The sequence below is a fragment of the Callithrix jacchus genome, chromosome 13, assembly GCF_049354715.1.
Source record: "Callithrix jacchus isolate 240 chromosome 13, calJac240_pri, whole genome shotgun sequence".
Lineage (NCBI taxonomy): Eukaryota > Metazoa > Chordata > Mammalia > Primates > Cebidae > Callithrix > Callithrix jacchus.
Window position 1 is genome coordinate 57,324,239 of NC_133514.1, and position 22,676 is coordinate 57,346,914.

Genomic DNA, 22,676 nt, shown 5'->3' on the forward strand with positions numbered 1-22,676 from the left:
GGAAAGGTGGAAGCCAAATTGTCTCTATTTGCAGATGACATGATAATATACCTAGAAGACCCCATCGCCTCAGCCCAAAAACTCCTGAAACTGATAAGCAACTTCAGCAAAGTCTCAGAATATAAAATCAATGTGCAAAAATCACAAGCATTCGTCTACACCAATAACAGACTTAAAGAAACCCAAAGGAAGAGCGAACTGCCATTCACAATTGCTACAAAAAGAATAAAATACCTTGGAATACAACTCACAAGGAACGTAAGAGACCTCTTCAAGGAGAACTACAAACCACTGCTCAACGAAATCAGAGAGGACACAAACAGATGGAGAAACATTCCATGTTCATGGTTAGGAAGAATTAATTTCATGAAAATGGCTATACTGCCCAAAGTAATTTACAGAATCAACGCTATCCCCATCAAGCTACCATTGACTTTCTTCACAGAACTGGAAAAAGCCACCATGAACTTCATATGGAACCAAAAGAGAGCCCACATAGCCAAGTCAATTCTAAGCAAAAAGAACACAGCGGGGGGCATCACACTACCGGATTTCAAACTATACTACAAGGCTACAGTAATCAAAACAGCATGGTACTGGTACCAAAACAGAGATATAGATTAATGGAATAAAACAGAGGCACCGGAGGCAACACAACATGTCTACAACCATACAATCTTTGATAAACCCGACAAAAACAAGCAATGGGGAAAGGACTTCCTGTTTAACAAATGGTGTTGGGAAAACTGGCTAGCCAAGTGCAGAAAGCAGAAACTGGACCCCTTCCTGACACCGTACACTAAAATTAACTCCAGATGGATTAAAGACTTAAACATAAGACCTGGCACCATAAAAACCCTAGAAGGAAATCTAGGCAAAACTATCCAGGACATAGGAGTAGGCAAGGACTTCATGAACAAAACACCAAAAGCATTGGCAACAAAAGCCAAAATAGACAAATGGGACCTAATGAAACTCCACAGCTTCTGCATGGCAAAAGAAACAGTCACTAGAGTGAATTGGCAACCAACAGAATGGGAAAACATTTTTGCAGTTTACCCATCTGACAAAGGGCTGATATCCAGAATTTACAAAGAACTCAAACAGATTTACAGGAAAAAAAAACAAACAAGCCCATTAAAAAGTGGGCAAAGGATATGAACAGACACTTTACAAAAGAAGACATATATGAGGCCAACAATCATATGAAAAAATGCTCATCGTCACTGGTCATCAGAGAGATGCAAATCAAAACCACATTGAGATACCATCTCACGCCAGTTAGAATGGTGATCATGAAAAAATCTGGAGACAACAGATGCTGGAGAGGATGTGGAGAAAAGGGAACACTTTTACACTGTTGATGGGAGTGTAAATTAATCCAACCATTGTGGAAGACAGTGTGGTGATTCCTCAAGGCCTTAGAAATAGAAATTCCATTTGACCCAGCAATCCCATTACTGGATATATATCCAAAAGACCATAAATCGTTCTACTATGAGGACACATGTACACGAATGTTCATTGCAGCACTGTTTACAATAGCAAAGACCTGGAATCAACCCAAATGCCCATTGATGATAGACTGGATTGGGAAAATGTGGCACATATACACCATGGAATATTATGCAGCAATCAGAAATGATGAGTTTGTGTCATTTGTAGGGACATGGATGAATCTGGAGAACATCATTCTCAGCAAACTGACACAAGAACAGAAAATGAAACACCGCATATTCTCACTCATAGGTGGGTGAGGAAAAATGAGAACACGTAGACACAGAGAGGGGAGTACTAAACACTGGGGTCTATTGGGGGGAAAAGGGGAGGGCAAGTGGGAGGGGGAGGAGGGGAGGGATAGCCTGGGGAGAAATGCCAAATGTGGGTGAAAGGGAGAAAGGAAGCAAAACACACTGCCATGTGTGTACCTACGCAACTGTCTTGCATGCTCTGCTCATGTACCCCAAAACCTAAAATGCAATAAAAACAACAACAACAACAACAAAAAACTCCCCTATTACAAATTATATATAGTATGGTTAGCTCTGAAATAGAAGTGTTAAGTCAAACCCAAACCCTTACATTATAAAGGAATTACATTTTACACAGTCATTTATACTATATCATATCTACCACTTAAACCAGTGCCTGACTTTGTAGTTCAGGGTCAATGGAATTAATCATGCCCATCATGGCTGGTGGAGACAATATTTTAGAGCAGTTAAAACCACAGGTGAAGATGGCGCTGTGAGAACAACCCAGGATTGGAGCTCTCGTTGTGTCTGCGGAGTGGTGAGTCTGAGCTGCATTTGCAGACTGATCTTTGTTGCCCATGGAACGGGGAAATTCCCAAGTGAAGAGGAGACGCGGGACGCCAGGCAGAACCTCTGCTTGGCGAAGCCGGCAGCCGGGGTGGCGGCGGCCGGCCCTGCCCAGCGCTCCCCACAAGGCGCGCTTGTCCGGGTGCCCTGTTGAACCGGCAACCGGAGACGTGAGAGGACTGGACTTGAGACTGAGCTAGACTTGGACAGTAGGCCAGCCCAGGGGATTGCAGGGACAGAGCATTAGGGGTGGCCTAGTGGGACGAACAAAACCGCGATTTCAAACAAGCCCAGTGCAGACGGCCCGAGACGCTCTGTGGGGGAGGGGCATCCACCATTACCGAGGCAACCCACCCCGAGATACACGCCCATTGCTGATGAAGCCAGCCGTTGCCGAGGCAACCCGCTACAACAGAGAGACTCCGCCGCAGGGTATGGCGGAGAACACAGCAGAACAGCGGAGCCAGGGCGAGCCTCAGGACAGCAGGGCAGAGCCTCGGCAGGCAAACAGTGGCTAGTCTGCATCCTAGCTGGGCAGGACCTCAACGGACATCCAAAAATAAAGCCCAAACCCCTCAACACAGAGCATTTGAGAAAAAAAAAGGGTTTTTTTAATGAGCTCTGTTTCAGCAGAATCAAACATAGCAGCCTAACAGCCCTGAATGAACAACAGAGCTCACAGCTCAGCAATTAAGCCCCTATAAAGGACAAAGCAGCTCCCTGACCCCTCTATATCCAAAAGACTGACATTAGGCAGGCATCATCCTGGGACAAAGATAGCAGAAAAAGAAACTGGAGGCATCCCTCGCTGTGCCATAGCAGCTAGAGGTGCACCCCAGACAAGCAGGGTCTGGAGCGAACCTCAGCAGTCATACAGCGAAGGGGCTAGACTGGTAGAAGAAGAACCAAGCAACAGAAATACTTCATCATCAACATTCTGGGTGTCCACTCAGAGACCCAATCGAAAAGTCAGCAACTACGCAGACTACCAGCGGACAAATCCACAAAGATGGGAAGAAACCAGCGCAAAACGGAGGAAAACTCCCGAAACCAGAACACCTCGCCTCCTAGAAAGGACCAAAACTCCTCCCCAACAAGGGAACAAAGCTGGACGGAGAATGACTGTGACGAAATGACGGAAATTAGACTTCAGAAGATGGATAATGAGAAACTTTTGTGAGCTAAAAGATCATGTATTAAATCAATGCAAAGAAACTAAGAACCTTGAAAAAAGATTTGAAAAAAGATTCGAGGAAATGATAACAAGAATGGATAACTTAGAGAGGAATATGAATGAATTAAAGGAGCTGAAAAACACAATACGAGAACTTCGCGAAGCATGCACAAGTTTCAATAGCCGAATCGACCAAGCAGAAGAAAGAATATCTGAAGTCGAAGACCAACTCAATGAGATAAAAGGAGAAACCAAGATTAGAGAAAAAAGCACAAAAAAAAATGAACAAAGTCTCCAAGAAATGTGGGACTATGTGAAAAGACCTAACCTACGTTTGATAAGTGTACCAGAAGGGGACGAAGAGAATGAATCCAAGCTGGAAAATACTCTTCAGGACATCATCCAGAAAAACTTCCCCCACCTAGCAAGACAGGCCAACACTCAATTGCAGGAAATACAGAGAACACCACAAAGATATTCCGCAAGAAGAGCAACCCCAAGGCACATAATCGTTAGATTCAACAGGGTTGAAATAAAGGAGAGAATACTAAGGGCAGCCAGAGAGAAAGGTCGGGTCACCCACAAAGGGAAACCCATCAGACTCACAGCAGATCTCTCAGCAGAAACTCTACAAGCCAGAAGAGAGTGGGGGCCAATATTCAACATTCTTAAAGAAAAGAACTTTCAACCCAGAATTTCATATCCAGCCAAACTGAGCTTCAGAAGTGAAGGAAAAATAAAATCCTTTGCGAACAAGCAAGTACTCAGAGATTTTCTCACCAACAGGCCTGCTTTACAAGAGCTCCTAAAAGAGGCACTACACATAGAAAGGATCAACCAGTACCAGCCATTCCAAAATCACACTGAATGCTAAAGAGCATCAACATAATGAAGAATCTACAACAACTAACAGGCAAAACAGCCACTTAGCATCAAAATGGCAGTATCAAATTCACACATAACAATATTAACCCTAAATGTAAATGGACTAAATGCACCAATCAAAAGACACAGACTGGCAAATTGGATAAAAATCCAAAACCCATCAGTGTGCTGTATCCAGGAAACCCATCTCACATGCAAGGATACACAAAGGCTCAAAATAAAGGGATGGAGGAAGATTTACCAAGCAAACGGAAGCAAAAAAAAGCAGGAATTGCAATTCACATCTCTGATAAAATAGACTTTAAAGCAACAAAGATCAAAAGAGACAAAGAAGGCCATTACATAATGGTAAAAGGATCAATACAACAAGAAGAGCTAACGATCCTAAACATATATGGACCCAATGCAGGAGCACCCAGATACATAAGGCAAGTTCTTAACGACTTACAAAAGGACTTAGACTCCCACACAATAATAGTGGGAGACTTTAACACTCCACTGTCAATACTAGACAGATCAACCAGACAGAAAATCAACAAGGATATCCAGGGCTTGAACTCAGACCTGGAGCAAGCAAACCTGATAGACATCTACAGAACTCTCCACCCCAAACCCACAGAATACACATTCTTCTCAGCACCACATCACACCTACTCTAAAATTGACCACATAATTGGAAGTAAAGCACTGCTCAACAAATGCAAAACAACTGAAATCATAACAAACAGCCTCTCAGATCATAGTGCAATCAAGTTAGAACTCAGAATTCAGAAACCAACCCAGAACCGCACAGCTTCATGGAAACTGAACAACTGGATCTTGAATGTTGACTGGGTAAACAATGAAATGAAGGCAGAAATAAAGAAGTTCTTGGAAACCAATGAGAACGAAGACACAACGCGCCAGAACCTCTGGGACACATTTAAAGCAGTCTGTAGAGGAAAGTATATAGCAATAAGTGCCCATATGAGGAGAATGGAGAGATCCAAAATTGACATCCTATCGTCAAAATTGAAAGAACTACAGGAGGAAGATCAAAAAAACTCAAAACCCAGCAGAAGACAAGAAATAACTAAGATCAGAGCTGAGCTGAAGGAGATTGAGACACGAAAAACCCTTCAAAAAATCAATAAATCCAAGAGCTGGTTTTTTGAAAAGATCAACAAAATAGACAGACCACTAGCCAGATTGATTAAAAATAAAAGAGAGAACAACCAAATAGATGCAATAAAAAATGATAAAGGGGAAATCACCACAGATTCCACAGAAATTCAGACCATCATCAGAGAATATTACAAACAACTCTATGCACATAAACTAGTAAACCTGGAAGAAATGGATAAATTCCTGGACTCCTGTGTCCTCCCAAGCCTAAACCAGGAGGAAGCTGAAACTATGAATAGACCAATAACAAGGTCTGAAGTTGAGGCAGCAATTAAGAGCCTACCACACAAAAAAAGCCCAGGTCCAGACGGGTTCACAGCCAAATTCTACCAGACACACAAGGAGGAGCTGGTACCATTCCTTCTAAAACGATTTCAAACAATCCAAAAAGAGGGAATCCTTCCCAAATCATTTTATGAGACCAACATCATCCTGATACCAAAACCCGGCAGAGACCCAATGAGAAAAGAAAACTTCAGGCCAATATCCATGATGAACATAGATGCAAAAATCTTCAATAAAATATTGGCAAGCCGATTGCAACAGCAAATCAAAAAACTTATTCATCATGATCAAGTAGGATTCATCCCGGGGATGCAAGGCTGGTTCAACATACGCAAGTCTATCAACGTAATTCACCACATAAACAGAACCAAAAACAAAAACCACATGATTATCTCAATTGACGCAGAGAAGGCATTTGACAAAATTCAACAGCCCTTTATGCTAAAAACCCTCAATAAACTCGGTATTGATGGAACGTATCTCAAAGTAATAAGAGCTACTTATGACAAACCAACAGCCAATATCATACTGAATGGGCAAAAACTGGAAGCATTCCCTTTGAAATCCGGCACTAGACAAGGATGCCCTCTTTCACCATTCCTATTCAATATAGTACTGGAAGTTCTAGCCAGAGCAATCAGGCAAGAAAAAGAAATAAAGCGTATTCAAATAGGAAAGGAGAAAGCCAAATTGTCTCTATTTGCAGACGACATGATAGTATACCTAGAAGACCCCATCGCCTCAGCCCAAAAACTCCTGAAACTGATAAGCAACTTCAGCAAAGTCTCAGGATATAAAATCAATGTGCAAAAATCACAAGCATTCGTCTACACCAATAACAGACTTAAAGAAAGCCAAATCAAGAACGAACTGCCATTCTCAATTGCTACAGAAAGAATTAAATACCTTGGAATACAACTCACAAGGAACGTAAGAGACCTCTTCAAGGAGAACTACAAACCACTGCTCAACGAAATCAGAGAGGACACAAACAGATGGAGAAACATTCCATGTTCATGGTTAGGAAGAATTAATATCGTGAAAATGGCTATACTGCCCAAAGTAATTTACAGAATCAACCCTATCCCCATCAAGCTGCCATTGACTTTCTTCACAGAACTGGAAAAAACCACCATGAACTTCATATGGAACCAAAAGAGAGCCCGCATAGCCAAGTCAATTCTAATCAAAAAGAACACAGCGGGGGGCATCACACTACCGGATTTCAAACTATACTACAAGGCTACAGTAATCAAAACAGCATGGTACTGGTACCAAAACAGAGATATAGACCAATGGAACAAAACAGAGGCACCGGAGGCAACACAACATACATACAACTATACAATCTTTGATAAACCTGACAAAAACAAGCAATGGGGAAAGGATTCCATGTTTAACAAATGGTGTTGGGAAAACTGGCTAGCCATGTGCAGAAAGCAGAAACTGGACCCCTTCCTGACACCGTACACTAAAATTAACTCCAGATGGATTAAAGACTTAAACATAAGACCTGGCACCATAAAAACCCTAGAAGGAAATCTAGGCAAAACTATCCAGGACATAGGAGTAGGCAAGGACTTCATGAACAAAACACCAAAAGCATTGGCAACAAAAGCCAAAATAGACAAATGGGACCTAATGAAACTCCACAGCTTCTTCACGGCAAAAGAAACAGTCACTAGAGTGGATCGGCAACCAACAGAATGGGAAAAAATTTTCGCAGTCTACCCATCTGACAAAGGGCTGATATCCAGAATTTACAAAGATCTCAAACAGATTTACAGGAAAAAAACAAACAAGCCCATTCAAAAGTGGGCAAAGGATATGAACAGATACTTTACGAAAGAAGACATATATGAGGCCAACAATCATATGAAAAAATGCTCATCGTCACTGGTCATCAGAGAGATGCAAATCAAAACCACATTGAGATACCATCTCACGCCAGTTAGAATGGCGATCATGAAAAAATCTGGAGACAACAGATGCTGGAGAGGATGTGGAGAAAAAGGAACACTTCTACACTGTTGGTGGGAGTGTAAATTAGTTCAACCATTGTGGAAGACAGTGTGGCGATTCCTCAAGGCCTTAGAAATAGAAATTCCATTTGACCCAGCATTCCCATTACTGGGTATATATCCAAAAGACTATAAGTCGTTCTACTGTAAGGACACATGTACACGAATGTTCATTGCAGCACTGTTTACAATAGCAAAGACCTGGAATCAACCCAAATGCCCATTGATGATAGACTGGATTGGAAAAATGTGGCACAAATACACCATGGAATATTATGCAGCAATCAGAAATGATGAGTTTGTGTCATTTGTAGGGACATGGATGAATCTGGAGAACGTCATCCTCAGCAAACTGACACAAGAACAGAAAATGAAACACCGCATATTCTCACTCATAGGTGGGTGATGAAAAATGAGAACACATGGACACAGAAAGGGGAGTACTAAACACTGGGGTCTATTGGGGGGAAAAGGGGAGGGCCAGTGGGAGGGGGAGGTGGGGAGGGATAGCCTGGGGAGAAATGCCAAATGTGGGTGAATGGGAGAAGAAAAGCAAAGCACACTGCCATGTGTGTACCTACGCAACTGTCTTGCATGCTCTGCTCATGTACCCCAAAACCTAAAATCCAATAATAAATTAAAAAAAAAAAAAAAACCACGGGTGACCAGACTTTGCTAAACTTGTTTCTGCATCTATAAGACGGAGGATAATAATAGTTTCTGTGCCTCCTAGGTTTTTTGTGAGGATTAAATGAGATACTAGATATGAAACACATGGTTCTGTATCAGGCATGTGGTAGTTAGGGCTCAATAGCTCTTAGCCACTAGTACTTTATTTAATTACATAAGAAATATTGCTATGGGGACCACCAGGTGACTGCGATAGTCTCTTTTACTCCAAATACTTCAATAGGTAACCTATTGAGGTAGAACAAGGGAAATTAACACCTAAGAAAAGCGGTTAGCCTTCTTAGAAGTAATGCAAGACATTTCAAGTGCTTGATAGAAGAGATTGGAAAACTCTTAATGGAGGTAAAGTCACTGAAATTCTACAGAGAAATGTAGGACCAATATATTATATCCTAGCATGAAAGACCAACAACATCCTAAGTCATCTTGGAATATTTAAAACTATTTAAGAAGGAGAAGGAGGTGGAAAAGCAAGGATATCAGTTTCTTTCCAACAGTGACCAGGGTCTTAACAAGCAGCTGCACCATTTCTGATCCCTCTGGTGGGTAGATAGTGGAAGCTGCTGCACTGGACTATCACAGCGGAATTGCTGGGTTGCTAAGATATGCTGCTGCTTTGATTCCTGCGTGCCAAAACCACCTTCTGAGAGTCATCTGACTTCCCATATAGACTTCCCTCTGGGACAACACGCCCTGGCATACACACGTGGATGTTGTGGTCCACCTGGAAGTTTTAGGGCTCACTGTAAATGACAACTTTGCATGCTTTGAGGGTTTGGTAAGTCTGAGAGTTCAGAAAATGTCTCAAGAATGAGAAGCAGCATAGGACATGCAAAGCTAAGAACTCAGTCTTTGAAGATTGATCTGACCAATGGTGTTTGTACAGAACAATGTACTTTAAGTGGTCTCTAGCTCAGTGACCTCAGTATCGCTGCAATGTCTAAATGCTTTGCTCTTTGCCGCTCTATGTGGGAACTGCCTTTATGAGTCTTACTGGTAACTATAATCATTGACAGAGTGAGGATTCTAGGCTTCTGAATGTGGTCATCCCTCTCCCTTAAACAGTGAGACACTGAGTAGCAATTTAATTATTAAACATGTATAAATATGTCTATAAAATTCATTGCATTACGGAATCATGAGAAAATTCTCTTCTATCTTTGGAAAGTGAAAGGCCCTAGGAGAAGTATCCAAAAATAGTGGAAAGCTATCTCTAAAGCAAAATTTTACTGCACTGAATACCTATAAAAAGAAAGTCAAATGTTAAGTGTTAGGTAATTTTTTTAAAAAAGCTTAGCACAAAGGGGTAGCAGATGGCATAAATATGTTGAATGTCTTGATACTTAGGTAATAGGAAACAGAAATGTGAGAATTATTAGCTATTATTGCAGGAAAACTGTTCAAATACCACTACATAGTGTCGGAGGAAGGAAGGAAAGTCAGTATTGAGGGGAAAAAACAACACAAACTTACATGTTCACTGGTGGCCTAAAACAGGGTCAAAATGACCTGCTCCATAGGTCAAAGAGCATTTGTCTCAAGACTATGAGATAAAAGGAGTGTGTGTGTGTGTGTGTGTGTGTGTGTGTGTGTGTGTGTGTGTTGTTTGGGATGGGGGACTGTGACTTGATGTTCTTCCAAAGGTTGCTTGGTGCCTTAATTTTTTATAAAACATGGCAAGCCTGTAGACTAGGACATCTTAACCAAGAGGACTTTCATTCTGGCTGCACAAGAACACTTTTCAGAAGCACTAGTGCTTGCAGACTTCCACCAAAATAAGCTGTATAAATTGTGATTTTTGTTTTTTTTAAACTAATAGAGAGCTAACGATGCAGAGAAGCCTAAATTAGTTGAATTTCAGAAAGTGATGAGCCCTTGACAGGAGATGAAAGACCTATGACTGCTTTCTTATCTGTGGAGTGGCAGGAAGGGGAGGAGCCCTCTATAAAGTGGAGTCAGGAGAAGCCAGCTCTGACAGTCTGCTCAGGCTGGCATGACAAGCACCACAGGCTGGGTGGAAGTCCCAGATCAAGGTGTTGCAGGGTTGGTTACATCCTGATGTCTCTCTCTTTGATAGTAGATGACTGTCTTCCTCCAAGCCTTCACAAGGTCTTCCCTCTGTTTGTGTCTGTGCCTTAATGCCCTGTTCTTAGAAGCACATCAGTCATATTGGATATGGCCCTGTCTACCTTAATTAACTCTCTTTAAAAATCTTATCCTTAAATACAATTTATTTCTGAGATACTGGATTAGTGATTCAACATATTAATTTTGTAAGGACACAATTCATCCCAACACCACCAATCCAACTCTTAATGAGCTTTTAATAGCCAGAGGTAGGCTGCTTCACACAGTCAGAATTCCATTGGCCCAGGCACAGAGCAAGTTTCCACACCTGCAACTCTTTCCACCAGTCTTTACTGAACAAGTGGAGGGATTGCATCCATTTCCTGTTGCTGCAGTGATAAATGACCACAGACTTACCAGCTCAGAGCAAGATAAATTTATCATCTAACTGCCCACAGGTCAGAAGTCTGACACAGTCTCACTGGGCTAAAATTAAGGTGTCCACAGGGCTGCCCCCTTAAGGCATGAAGTGTCTCCCCCAAGGGCAAGGCAGTTGCCCTCCAAAAGAGATGGGAGGGCAGGAAGCCAAGGGGTTTCCGCAGAATGGAAGGCAGTGCCGAGCAGGACTGGAGAGCACAATGTCCCCAAGATTCCAGAGCAGCTGGCAGCTAGTGGAAAGTCTCCCAACTATCTGGAAAGCTGGCTGGTTGAGCTGTAAAGCAAAAGAGTTCTCCAGGATCTCACCAGTGCTTGTATCCCTGGCCCTGCAGAAGAACAAGATCTGATTCCAACCTAAAGCACTGGAAACTGGTAGTAAACGAACTCAAACTCAAGTTTCCACAAAGCTCAGACCCAGCATGATTGTAGATGAGACAGAATCAGCCTGGAGTCAATGTTATTTACGTCTGTCTTTACCATTCTTTCATACAAAATGTTCAAGTAAAAGCCGATATTACAAGACACATAAAGAGGAAAGAAAATGTGACCTATGGTCAAAACCAGGAATGAGTCAAAAGCAGAAGACCTAGACATTGGAATGACCAGATAGGGACTTTACAGTGACTCTGATGAAAATGTCAAAGGATAATGACACCATAACCACTGAGCTCTAGTTAGAAGATTTGTTTCTCACAGGGTTTTGGGTTGGCTATTCTGAAACTAATTTTTATATATATTAGGGTTAAACATATAATAACATATTATCAATAATGACAGTCAGGTTTCTCATCATCCAAGAAAAAGTTATGAATTAGGAAAGGAGGAAGGCAAGAATGAAACCTGAGGTGTTGGATTGCAATAGAAGAATTCATGAGCATTTTTTAAAAAGTATATTTAATAGACAGATTTGGAAACTAATAGATGTGTGTATGCAAGAGTTAGTATACATACATAAATTTCCAAACTCTATCCACTGAGAGGAACTGGAAGCAATGATTCCACAATAGCAATGAGCATACCCACTGCCCAGATCTTGGTTTCTAAATTCCATTTTCCATAAAAGGAACCACAGCTCTTTGAAAAAAAGCTTGATTCTAAGCCAGGGTTAGGGAAAATATAAGATAAAACAGGAGCATCTTATGGTACCAAAAAGTAAGGAAGTACTTAAAAGATGATGGGACTATGTCAAGAGGCACAGACACCAATGTGAAAAAAAGCTCCCAGTGACAAAAGGTGGAACTATTTAAGCAGTAAAATAATAATAATATTTGATTAAAATACATAAAATAAATATTTATGATCCCATACTAACATAAATAAATAATTGAATAAATGGGAGAGGAGCTCTTTCTTACAGAATTATAATTAATAAATATAGAAGAAATAAGGAAAGTCAAATGTTACTGAGAGAATACCTCAGTGAGATTGTTGTATGATTGATTCACCAATGGTTGCTAAAATTAGTGGACAAAAGTTTAAAAAGAAACAGTGCATTTGCACAGTCTCAATGTACCTCCCCAAGGAATGTTTAAAAACTTTACAGTGAAGAAATCCAGAAACCCACACCATTAACATCACTAGTAATAAGACAGAGCAACATTACATACCTCTGCTATAATACACTGAGAGAGGTACACCACTTCTGCAGAGTTCACTGAAAATGCATTACTTAAATCTCATCATCAGAAAACATTAGACACACCCAGATTGAGGGACAATTTGCAAAAACCAGCATTCTTCATCAGCATCAAGGTCATGAAAGACAGGGAAAAACAGAAGAACTGTCACAGATTGGGGAGACTAAGGCAATAAGACAACTAAATGTGGCAGGCATGGCAACTCATGCCTTTAACTCCAGCACTTTGAGAGGCCAAGGAGGGCAGATCACTTGAGGCCAGGAGTTTGAGACCAGCCTGGCCAACATGGTGAAACCCTATCTTTATTAAAAATAAAAAAAATTAGCTGGGTATGTAGTGCATGCCTGTGGTCCCAGCTACTCAGGAGGCTGAGACATGAGAATCGCTTGAACCCAGAGGCAGAGAGATTGCAGTGAGCTGAGATCATGCCACAGCACTACAGCCTGGGTGACAGAGTGTGACCTTGTCTCAGAAAAAAAAATACAGTTAAATGCAAGGTGGGGCTCTAGATTAACTCCTGAAACAGAAAAAGGACATTGCTGGAAAAACCTGGTGATATCCAAATAAAGTCTACAGTTTAATTAATAGTAATGCATCAGCATTAATTTCTTAGTTCTGATAATTTTACTATGGTTATATCAAATTAAGGATATTTAGGTTCTCTACTGTTCTTGTGACTTTAGTATAAGTCTAAGATTTCAAAATAAAATGAAAAAGAAAAAAGGTGCCAAATAATTTAGTGGAAAAGGTTGACGATATCCTTATAAAGACAATTTCCACAAAGACATAGAAACTATTAAAAGAGAACCACATAGAGATGTCAGAACTAAAAAATACCAGTTGCTGGGTCTTACACGGCAGGAATCCTGATGTAATTGGTCTGAGGCTGAGTACAAGCAGTTGGAGAAATATGTATGTGTAATTTCCCAGGTAATTCTAATTATACCCAATGTTGGGACTACTGGGCTAGCCTAATCAAGTTAGCATTAAAATATAAAGAAACTATATCGTGTGTTGTGGTTCCCTAAGACTACCCTAATACTTGGAGTTTCCCTAGAAGAACTCATGGGGATCACCTAGTTTGAATCACAGCTAAGATTCCTTTCAGCAACATAGTAAGGATATACAGTCTGACTGTGAGAGAAAAAAACTATGGTGGAGTCCTGAGAAACCTTTGTGCAGGCTTCCTCATGCTTTCTCCCTCCTGCCAGGAGCCAACCAGGAGCATGCTTCTCCAGCAACAAGCATCTGCTGATTCTGCCCAGGGAGGTCCGTTAGATAAGCCAAGGTTCTTATTAGAAAAGCTCAAGGTTTTTATGGGGAGCTGGTCACATAAGCACCCTCTGCCTAACATGTACCCAGTTCAGACTCACAGAAGGAAAGCGGGCGTTCAGTGTAAAACCACATTGTTTAGAGGCACAGGGAGTCACTTTTCTCAGTTAGGAAAAGTCGAAATCATTATAAGGAACTGTGTACCAGTCAAATTTTCCGACGCCAGGCAAGGGACAACCCCAATCTCTGTGATAACTTTGTGGGGTGGATAGTATCTTACGTTACAGGTGATGGAATTTGAAGTTCAGAGATTTTTCTTTTACCCCAAGAGACAATTTACCCCAGCATCACAGCCACAAATAGTTATCCAAAGCCACAGTTCAGTTCTGATACATTCTGTTCTGAATCCTCATTTTTTTTCATTGAATTTAGGGATAGTTTTCCCTCTCTTTACCATAGAGCATTTTTAAGAATAAGAGACGATGTCTTCAAAAGTACCTAGAAAGATATTATGCAAATCCTATTTTTGCCATTGTTATCATCAATGTGGGTAGTTTTAACCATAAGAGGGGCCTCAGGTATATCAATAAATATAACATTTGAACAATCAGCTTTAGGATTTTCCTGAATCTCTTTTCTACATAACAGTAGTATATGAAAGTATAAATTTTCCAAATCATTGTTAGTTTGCTTTTTATTTTAAATGTAAGTATCTGGGCATTTGCTTTTCATATGTTTGTTTCCGCTTATTCCTGGACCATGTGAAATTTTTCGTAAGCAGCTACACAATTCAAAGCTGCTGACAATTAACCAATTTGTTACAAAATATGTGCTTCTACAACCTCTCTGGTAGTTCTATTTCAATAACCATTAAGCTCCATTTTACTACCAACACTCCTACATGTATTTCAGCACCTGGAAACTGAAAGGTGAAAGAAAAGGCCTATTCTATTCTCTGCCGGAACAAATCCTCCCTTTGCACGGTGTCCTAGAGGGCACCCACGGTTTCTCCCTGGAGCCCGGGACCAGGATGTGGCTGGCTGATCCAGAGAGGAGGCTGCTGTAAAAACTTCAAAGAGGAGCCATCTTTGTGGTCCTGTTCTTGTGGTAGAATCCTTTCTCATGGGACAAGCCATGGCTGTTGCAAAATTGATGCTGATGGAAGCAAAGATGCTGATTTAGAATTTCCAGTAAATGATAACCTTAATAAAGAGTCTAAGTTTCAAGGAGCTGGCAAACTTACTGTAAAGGGCCAGATAGTAAATATATTAGGTTTTCCAGGCCATATGGTGTCTGTGTCCATGACTCAGCCCTGCTGTTGCAAGTAGCCTTAAACGATATGCAAACACATGGGCATGGCTGTGTTTTAAGAAAACTCTATTCACAAAAAGAGGCAGTCAGTTGGATTTGATTTACAAGCTGCAGTTTGCCAGCACCTGTTCATTAGCAGACTTTGCTATCTGTATGCTTTCCTCTAATATAAGATATCCAGGGAATTGTTAACTTCTTTGTCCATAATTATTCTTTCCTAGAGCATAAGCACAGTCTCCATATACAAATGCAAGAAGCGGCATGAGATTGGTTTACATACTCAATTTTCTTTATAATGGACATCAGTACTCATCTTTCTTAAATACTGAAATGCAGAAAGAGCCCGTGTGTGTTAATCAACAGCACAAAAACCACTTTATGACACTGCCACATCCTACATGGAGAACAGCTGGCATCTGGCTGCTTTTGCAAAGTGCATTCAGGTACAATGACAAAGAACTGACTCCAGACACCTCTATACTAAACTATATCTGGGGAAAAGCTAGGTTGTAGAATCACCAGACATCATACTGGCCCCAGCATGCAGAAATTCTTGGAAGACCAAACTCTACAAACACAAGTAAAATCTAAGTAAGGCTTTCTGGTTCACAGTAGCTTTATTCCAAAATGCAGTCTGAATTTCAAAATATAGCTTTGTTCATTCCGTGATTGATTTGCACAAAATATGAGTGCCATAAAACACGATTTGAATTTTAATGGTGGAAATCTTGGGTATTCCCCTTCTGCATTAAAAGCATGGCCAGTTGTATCATATAGTACTTACAACCAGTAGATGGCATCTAATAGCTAGAATAATATTTTGGAACTATTTTTAACATCGGACTTGCTGATTTATGAGGGCTCACCCTCTTATGTTATTTGTATTGGATCATTTTAATTTTTAGCCTTAATCATCACAGTTGAATTTCAAAATTGCCATCCAATAAATTTATATAAAGAGTTACGAAAAGAAGAAAAAAAATCCTCAATTTCAACCGGATAGTTCTATTGCATTTCCACGTAATGAGCAGATTAATGTTCTGAAATTTAAAAACTGAAATCACTTGAAGACATTAAACACTGAACACAGGCACTGCAAATATAGTTGGCTCTCTATGATTGAATAAAGCTGAGTTGCTAATTGCTGGACCAGGACCAAAAAATATATGATGAGTATAACACCAAACACTATCCAACTTGAACGAATTCAATAAGTCAATTGAGTTTAAAAGTTTCACAAATAATTAAATTACTGAATAGGATAGAGCAGAAGGAGAAAAACCAAATGATTGAATTCTGTTCCTTAGAGCTCAATTTGCTTTTTAGCTGACTGTATTTAGCTATCTGCAATTGCAACAAACTAATGTCATTAAAAACCCATACATTTTCTTATGCAACCTCAACAGATCATCCATAGGTTTCACCACTTACAGATAATATACTTATAAAAGGAGGCAAAATCTGCCAGTCTGAACTCTTTCTTTTCCCTGGAATGCTCATCAAAGCCAGTATCTTAGATTATAATCTGTGGTCAAGAATAAAAAGAATGCTTCTGTATGTTTTCCAGGTTGTGATCTACATATTTTGGTGTCTTAGTTAGATGGATTGCATAAATAAAACAGCATTCTTGGAAATGTGAAGGACAGAGGTCTGTGGGGGGAAAAGAATCATCTAATCAGAGACTTGTTTCTTACTTTAATCACGAGCCATAAAAACAGCCAAATCCCATGTCATGCTGCAGTAAAGGTTACATCAGCACTTCATACAATATTTATAGTGTAAAAGAAGCCCTGCAGTCCGACTCCACTATGACATTAATCTTCCTGTTCTTTTTATCCCTCATTCCATCCTCCCACCTCACTCCCACCCCTTGCCTCAACTAAGTGTGCCGCTTGGTGCCACTCAAATAGTAGAGATAACTGACAGGAGAGCACTGATACAACAAGAAATCTAGACCACAAAACAAAGAGAAATATATCAGATCCCAAGGAGGCTGCATTATACCTTGTAAGGAAGGGAGTCAACCATTTCAGTTTGCACCAGTTTGAGGGGATTTCTGGATGTGGAACTTCCAGTGCTAGGACCAATAATGTCCCAGATAAACCAGGAAAAGTTTGTGACTTAATGTTTAAGAGGCTTATGGCTTCAGAACATGAAGGCTTCATTCAAAATTATTTATTACATCGTAGTCATATAAGAAATCACCAAAACCAGACGTGGTACTGGGATGTACTCCTTAAAGCTTACTGCTACTGAGACTAAGGTCAGGGTTTAATTTCTGCAAGAGCCAAGCAGCTCGTCTATGATCCCAGACTTCTTCATTAAACACAATCATCTAGGCTCATAGGTTTAGGGAGGGCTTTCCAGAGCTAACAAGTCAAGGAACTAAATAGCTACATTGGGAACAGCATCTAAAATCAGAGAGCTTACTGGCAGTCTTTTCCTACGGTATTGCCTATTCTGTAATTCACTGAAAACTTACTTATACTCAAAAGAATGCATCGGAGCAGCTGAAAAGCCATGCAGACATAAGGAGTCAATCAACCTAATTACCGTTCTTCTCCATGAAGCTGCTCCGGATAACTTGGGGAGCGTCAGGTGGGATTAGAAAGCTTTGCTGCCTGGAAGTCTTTCCTCATTTCTTGAAAAGCTCTCTCCCAACTTCTGGTAAACAAGTGATGACAAAAGTTACTGCAGTGGGTTGCAGACTACATTTTCACCTTTACTGCAGCAATCTAGGGAATGGCAATATATGATCTAGCAATTAATAGCCGAAGTTATTAAAAGGTCCCCTCAGTAATTGTACACTGAAAACTCAAAAGTAGCGTTGTTCCATTTAATACAAACCATGTCACAGAAAATGACTTTATTATAACAATCCCTTCTGATAACACCCGTTCACACATGAGGCTAGGTAGAGAAAGCAGAGAGATTTCCCCCTTTCCCCTGTACTCCATGCTAGTTATTCCAATTCCCCATTCATGCTTTAGAAGCCCCCTCACCTTGCATCCACATTCGCCTTCCCTGAGATCAGCACCAGCTCAGAGACTTCTGCTCACTAGAGTCTTGTTGCTTTTTAGTCACCCTTCTTCTAAGGGGACCCTGGAGCATCTCAGTATTCTTCTTTGGAATCTGGATTTGTGGGAAAGCACGGCCAGCCCTGCCCTCTGTGTGTGTGTGTGTGTGTGTGTGTGTGTGTTGTACACACTTGTGCACAGAGGCCTCTGTCAGGAGAAGTGGCAGATTGGCTGTGTAGGCAGCAGTTTCATGAAACCCAGAAATAAGTTCCGTGATATATGCAAATGTAAGCAATGGGGGCAGCAGAATAGGCCTCTAGGTTCAAAAATGGCAATTCTCTCCAAGAGACCAGCCTTTTTCAAGAGCAGACCACTAAAAGTTATTCTTACGAAAAATGCCTCCCTCTGAATGAATCTCAAGTTTCTGCTAGTAGGTCATTGGTGACTTCTTAAAAAGCTATAAGTAGCTTACAAAAATATGTTATCCCGGAAAGGTAATAATTAGCAATGTATTATACGTAGTTGTTCCAGAGTTCAAGAGAGAGGAAGAGCAGATAGATACATTTTGACTCTAGATCCCTATGAATCAGTATTTGAAAATAGCCCCAGGGAACCGACCGGTAAGGAATTGGAGGACAAGGTTACAGGTAGTCCACCTGACAATCTTATCAAAGGCCGGTAGCACCTCCTCTCTTTTGCCTTCTTTTCCTTTGAAGGGAAAAGGTGAAAAAAGATTCACACGTGGTACAGCTTTCCCAGTCATGGTGCCACAGGGATTTCAAACAAAATGTCCTCATCAAAAAGAGAAACAAACTAATTTTCCTTCTCTACTTTCACACAATACTTTCAACACTTCGACAATTAAATTTTCGGGCAGACACCCACTGGTTGTCCTACCATTTAACACAATTCTGATACAATCTACCTGGAAATAGCATCAGATCCCCCAGGTTAAGGGTTCAGTTCCACAGGACTAACTCCACTCAGACACCAGTCACAGGTCCAGGTGGTCACCTGTGCTTCTGATAGACCAACTGTAAATGGGGGCTCCGATGACACCCTCCTCAGGTTGGATAATTTGTTGCAATGGCTCACAGAACTCAGGAAAACAGTTTACTTACTAGATTCAAGGTTTCGTATAAGAAGGAACACAACTTAGAAACAGCCGGATTGAACAAATGTATAGGCAAGGTATGGTAGATGGGGCAGGGAGCTTCCAGGTCCTCTGAGTGCAATACCCTGCCACCACCTCCACGTGTTCAGCAGCCTGCAAGCTCTCCAAACCTTATCATTTGGGATTCTCAATAGATGATTTATTATATAGCCATGACTAATTAAATCATTGGGCATTGGTGATTAGATCAGTCTCTAACCCCTCACTCCTCCCCAGAGGTTGATGAGTGGGGTTGCAAGTTCGGAGCCTTTAATCAAGTAGTTTGTTTCCCTTGGCAACCAGCCCCCATCCTTAAGGGGTTTTCAAAAGTTACTTCATTAACATAAGCTCAGGTGTAGATGAAAGGGGCTTGTTATGAATAACAAAAGATGCTCCTTTCACCTTCATCACTCTTATCACTTAGGAAATTAAAAGGGTTTTAGGAGCTCTGGCCAGTAACCTTGGAATGAGGACCAAATACATACTTCGGATTATATCCTAATACCACAGCATTATGTATCCGAATCTATTTAGCCCTAGCCCTTGGAAAGCAAGGGACGTGCTTGGGAGTAGCTAAATATTATAAGTCATTTTTAATAAAGATAGGTCTTAATATAGATTTGGATACCTGAAAAGAAAATATTTTCAGCCCAGTAATTTAAAAATTAATATGTGAACCTTTTCTTCCTTTTTTATTAGAACTGAGGGATTGTCATTCACCTTTTATAGAGGATACATAATTTTATAAAAGAGGCATAGTAAAATGATTAAGAATGGAGGCTCTGCAGTTAGACTATCTGGGTTCAGATCCTAGTTCTGCCATTTTGTGTGTGGAACCCAAAGCGATTTGAAGTTTAATTGGGAAGTTAAAGATGCTGGAGGTTCCTACAACATAGTGTGCGTGAAGTGTGAATAAACACATGCCTAGAATTACAACTGGCACATAGTGTAATAACTGTCATCACTGAAATTATCACCCTTTGTGGATTTGGGTAAAGGTTTTCACTAAGATAGTAGAAGAAAGGAATTTTACTTATTCCTGGAGGAAGAAAAAGATGCAGCAGCATTAATTGTTAATTGTATTAACTATCCTGACTAGGAAAAGTGTTCAGTAAATGGATGTCGTACGAATCACTGGCTGTATTTATTGCTTCTGTGACAGCACATCTCAGATTTTTCTGGGATCATTTTATAACATTTAACACATTCTGTTTCTATATTGCTATAAACTTCTGGAATATCTCAGATATTCCAAACTTACGGCCTTTTCACACAAAGGGAAATTAAAATTTCCCTAAGTTGTTGCTTTCTGATTTTAGTTTGAAAATATGATATGGCCACCTCAGTACACTTTCTATTGTAGTCTTGGGCTCTTGCCAGTTTCTTTCTGGGTCACACAATTCCAGCTCATACTGGTAACACAACTGTGCTTATGTATTACTTATTTGGTTCTTTAGAAGTTCAGGTCTATTTCAAGGCTATTCAAGAGAATGTTGGACCTGTGTCAAGAAGCTTACAGAACTAAAACAAACCTCAGTAGAATATTTACAAAGGCAAAGAAATTATTTCAAATGAGACTATGATGTGTTCATAAGGAGATTATTCTATTCTGTATTCAAGACCCAGCTCAAACATCACCTACTTTGTTAGCCTTTCTCAATTTTCTCAATCGTGTTTGTTCCCTTATTTGAAGTTGGCAGTACTCTTGTCACACTTTCATTATGGCATTTGTCATATTGTAGCTTATCTATCTGCAAGTTGTCATCCAAAAGACCACCAGGATGGCTGAATAGTAGAAAGGGGAGCTTTGCTGGAGATACTGGATTGCAAACTGGGAAGAAAACGCCACCACCTTGGACTGAAAAGGGGGAAGGACAGGTTGGGTTTTAAGCCTCACAGGGTTGGTATCATACATAGGCAGCAGATTTGGGGAGAATAATACATATTTATGAGGGGAGTGAACGCATGCACAATGGGTAAACATACATGTAATCTACATGCCATGTTCTCTTTGGGGTGGGTTTTAGCATTAAAATGGGGTAGAATTTGGCTCGTTATGTCAAAAGGGGAGCTATAGGACACAAAGACAGTTTGTGTGTTGCCTCTATCCACTGGCTGGAACTGGCATGGGGTCTGTAATAGCTTATCAGAAAAGAGTGCTTATAAGACCAGTCCTCTGTCCAATCAGAGTTGCAGTAGTCTGGTTGTAAATCAGCCTGATAACTCCTTTTGGTGGGGGCTAAGCGAGAGTGGGGTTTTTCTTATAGTCATAGGAATTTAGAAATTTGCCATGCCATGCCATCCGGGTCCTGAACCCTTGATGCATAGGTAACTCTTTCCTTATCCATAGGGTCTTAGTTGGTATAGTCTCTCACATCACAAAGTCTAACCCCTTTCCTCTTTTTCTACTCCCTTGCTTTCCCACGCCTATGCATGCTCCAGTGTAGGGACTTCTCCAGGTAGTCTGAGCCACTAGTACAGTATATAGCAAAGAGTGGGTGCCCCCAAGACGCTTATTAAATATGGTGGTGCTCACCATCATCAGGTTCACCTCTCCTCCGTTATACACAGAGGACCATGATTCCTAGATCACGTGCAACCAGGGCCCACGTGCAGTTCTTTCCACTGGGATGAAAGCAGAAGTGATGAGCGTCACTTCAGGTTGATGCCTAGAGGGTATGAGATCCCAAAACTGTGGCAAAGATGGAAGGGACACATAGAGGTGGCAGTGCTTCCAGCAGCCTAGGTTCTTGGATAACCAGGGAGCAGAGCTCCTTGCTGCTCACTTTGGAGGTGATTAAAAAGGTAAACCTTTATGGTTTAGCCACTGAGATTTGAGGGGCTTTGTTACCACAGCATATCCTATCCTATCCTGACTAATACACAGTAGATGACAAAGATTTCGACTTTTTAATCAAAGATTTAGACATCAGACTGGAAGCATCTTAGCATCACAGGAAAAATACCCTATCAGGAGTCAGAAAATAAAATGTGTGCAAGCATGCATGTGCACTTGTATTTTAAACACTGACAAAGTCTTGACATTTTACTTCCTCGAGGTTAAAACTGGGGGGTTGAACTGCAATGATTCTAAGGCCCATATACTATGATTCCATGAATTCGAAGAAATTAATTTCAAGGTTAAATGCTCAAATTTAAGACGTCATTGATTATGAGCTCTAAGTTAGAAAAGGTCACTCATCACTGCAAATCCAGGATAGAATCTCTCATTTCTAGTTCC

General features: G+C 40.7%; 1 long non-coding RNA gene across 1 annotated transcript in view; it reads right to left on the bottom strand.

Annotated features, from left to right (window-relative positions):
• Positions 1-18,399, bottom strand: part of LOC128929455 (uncharacterized) — a 36,817-nt gene extending 18,418 nt beyond the window's left edge. The window contains exons 1-2 of the long non-coding RNA XR_008476011.2: positions 18,268-18,399; positions 17,819-17,929 (exon numbers count right to left, since the gene is read on the bottom strand). This is a non-coding gene — a long non-coding RNA (uncharacterized LOC128929455). The remainder of the gene's footprint in view (positions 1-17,818; positions 17,930-18,267) is intronic.
• Positions 18,400-22,676: the final 4,277 nt, after the last annotated feature.